The following is a 3903-nucleotide window of genomic DNA, read 5'->3' on the forward strand; positions in this document are numbered from 1 at the left end:
ACGGGCCTCCTGGCGCAAGTGTCGAGTATTTTTTGGATTCGCACGCTCGCCTCGAGGATTTTGAGTACTTGTGCATCAGAAACAGACTCAGAATGACAAAGTTATGACCGTTTTAGTGAACACCGGTCCATTATATGGCAAACCTTGAAAGAATTTCACTTTCCTGTGACGCTTTTCGCCGCACCACCTCGAAATTTTGTGTCCTTGATGCTGGAGATATTGTTTCCAAGTACATATTGACCAATTCTAGGAATGCCCTTCATTTCTTGGTTGTCACACACATAAGTTACAACATGCCACACGGTGAAAACATGGAGTATAAGGCTTGTACCCGCTGTATTTTCTTGAATTTATGAAGATATAGGAATTCCCGGATCATAAATCATGTGCCCAAATCTACGTTTGTCCTTGCCAGGGGCACTAATGTCTGCAATCAACATAATCTCTTGAATTCCTTCAAAAGGAAGGTCCAATGCGTTCAGAAACTTGTCCGAAAAGCAGCGACGAATGATGTTATTTGACTTTCAGGGCCAACAAAGTCCTCCTTAAGGCCAAGTTTGAAGGCACCCCAGGCCTCCTGGCGCAAGTATGGAGTATTTTCTGGATTCGCACGCTCGCCTCAAGGATTTTGAGTACTTGTGCATCAGAAACGGACTCAGAATGACAAAGTTATGACCGTTTTAGTGAAGACCGGTCCATTATATGGCAAACCTTGAAAGAATTTCACTTTCCTATGACGCTTTTCGCCGCACTGCCTCGAAATTTTGTGTCCTTGATGCTGGAGATATTGTTTCCAAGTATATATTGACCAATGCGAGGAATGCCCTTCATTTCTTGGTTGTCACACACATAAGTTACAGCATGCCACACGGTGAAAACATGGAGTATAAGGCTTGTACCCACTGTATTTTCTTGAATTTATGAAGAAATAGGAATTCCCGGATCATAAGTCATGTGCACAAATCTACGTTTGTCCTTGCCAGGGGCACTAATGTCTACAATCAACATAATCTCTCGAATTTCCTTCAAAAGGAAGGTCCAATGTGTTTAGAAACTTGTCTGAAAAGCATCGACGAATGATGTTATTTGACTTTCAGACTACTAGGAAAACCCTTACCAGTAGCGTTGGTTTTTTGGCTATTAGTAGCGCGGGCAGGTGCGCTACTGCTACGGTGCTACAGCTATTTTTTAGCAGTAGCGGTTGTTTGAACCAGCGCTACTGCTATCTGTATCTAGCAGTAGCGCGCCTCTGTCCATCGCTACTACTAATACTAGTAGTGTGGCCCTTCAAAAAATGCTACTAGTAAGCAGCGCTGCTACTACTCCAATACCCTGCGCTACTGCTAGTATTTTCTTTTTTTATGGTTCTATATTCGTATTTTTACAGGTTTTATACAGTTACAACATACACATACACTGGAACTATATGAAAAAGGAATGTCTCATCATGATCATCGAAGTGGTACAACATAGTCTCATCATATCAACATAGTCTCAACACAAATGATGTCAATCTCATCATCATCTCGAAATAGTGATACAAGTTAATGATGACTTGTCTCTTACATTGTCAACGTAAGCACATGTTTCATCATCTACCTAAACTAAGACATACATGATAAGAGCGATCACGATGATCAAAAGCGGTATTATGTAGTAGTTTTTGCAGCGGCGCTGGTTCTGAATCCCCTGTTGTGCTATGAATCTCAAGTAACTAGCTTCGGCTTCCACTCTGCTATCAAACCCTTTCTGGCTTCCACCGGAGAAGCTAGAGACTTGGGCCTGACACTCTGGCCACTCATCATACACACCCGGAACATTCCCTACATACACGGTATACCACTTCCTCGCCATCGTTGATCTATATACCTGTCAGAGATGCACATATATATACCATGAAGCGAATTCAACAAAACAGTTATGAAATATAAGCAACATATATAGTAAACATAGTTAACAAATTTTATCGTACCGAAAGTAATTAACTAGAGCGCGGCACCATACATCTAATAGTTTCGTCGTACTGAGAGATTTGAAGTTTCATCGTACAGAAAGTAACAAGTAACTAAACAGACACATTGTTTTTAAGCAGTGCACTCTTCCCATCTGTCCATATCTGGAAGGGTGCACCCAAGCTTAGTGAAAGGCGTCATGTCCTGACGCTGTAGGGCAATGCGGGTTCGGACGTCAGCTCGCGATATTGGGTCGCCGTAGAACATCACATTCTCTTCGAGGACATCTTTGATGATGATGGACACAATTTCCTGTTGGATCCGGTAGAAATCATTTCGAAGTCGACTATCTGGCACGGCTCCAAAGGCTTCGGCCCATCTCTGGATATGGGTATCGGATGAAGATTTCATGCAAAGTGATTGCACATCCCTTCTGTACTCCATCATTAGATGGATGACATAGAATCCATCATTCTCACTTCTTGCCGGTTGCTGGATGCAACAGAATTTAGTCTTGTGGCTGAAACAAAGCCCGGCCTTATTTGTTTTTTTTGTATTGGATGTAGCCACCCCGCATGCTGAAGCCCACCATAGCTCTGTCCAGAACATACTTTATGTATGTGTAATCTTTCTTCTGTATGTTCTTCGACGGGTCAAAATATAGAGCGCAGGAGTAGCGCGGGTAAAGAACAATGAGAATGGCACGACACCCCCTGCTGCGCAAAATACACGATCAAGTTTAGCCTCCATGCGTGCAAAGTAACTATTGAAATGCACGAAAGGATGTATGTGTTATAGTGCTATCCGCTGATAACTTACCTGGGATGATAAGGTAGGAGAACCGTTTCTTTGTCCTTATTGCTGACCAAGAATTCTTCGATGTACTGACTCGCATATTGACGGTTGGCTTCGTTGATTGACAAGAAGCCCTCATGCATGTAGTATGGGTCTGCGACCGCAAGACCGGTGACTTGCTCTCTCCTGACGATGTAGTTCATGTGCAGCGCATACAGGCGGACGAACATAAAATTGAGTGTCCTCATTCGAAACATCTGGAAGATGTAATCAAACCTCAGGAAGAAGAGGTCCGTGGGGCATGTGTGGACATACATCTTGCAACTGCTCGGCACATGAACCTTATAAAGTGGGTATCCTGGATCATCCGAGGCGAGGAGTCTTCTCTCTATCGAAAGCACATGGTCATGGAGTCTCCTGGGACCCCCTTCTATGGCAGCTAGTCCATTCGCCGGTACCATTGGATCTCCCACGACATGGATTAATGGCGCATGTTTCATCGGTACATGGTCAAACTTGGTCGAAGGCGGCTGGCTGCTAGAACCAACATTGCCAGCTTTATTGGATTTTCTCGCCGCCGGTCTCTTCCTCTGCTTCTTCTTGGTGGGCTCAGGTGCTGGTGGGTCTGTCAGACTCTCCCTGAGCACCACCCCTAGTGTTGTAGGGCTCAGCTTTGGATGACTCTGGCTAATTAGTTGAGCTTGGGTGGAGCCGGCATTTGGAGGCGTGTCCTGCGAGGATTGCATGAACATAGACTTCTTGCACTCCCGAGGATGTTCCGGCTTTGGTACATGCATCTCATATGCATATGGTTGACTCATTGTTACTTCGTTGTCAAAGGAAGTATTCAAATACTGGTTAGGGTCATCGTCGGCCTCCTCCATGTCATGATCCCTATCCTCTTCCATGGGGCAGATGGCATCATCTGCCGGCAGAACGGTTGGCCCTCCTTCCTCATGTCTCTCGATCTCAGCAAGCAGCACAGACGATGGTTGTACTTGTGTAGGTGGTGTTGTGGTCATACCTTCCTGAGGTTCCGTTGGTGTGCTCCCGGCCACCTCGACACGAAGAAGATTTTTCGGCCACATGATCGACCAATTTTTGCATTGGCCAAGCTGCATGGGGGTCTCGTCATCCTCTCCATCGGTTTGTATCA

This window comes from Triticum dicoccoides, chromosome 6B (genome assembly GCF_002162155.2).
Source record: "Triticum dicoccoides isolate Atlit2015 ecotype Zavitan chromosome 6B, WEW_v2.0, whole genome shotgun sequence".
In the NCBI taxonomy this organism is placed as follows: domain Eukaryota; kingdom Viridiplantae; phylum Streptophyta; class Magnoliopsida; order Poales; family Poaceae; genus Triticum; species Triticum dicoccoides.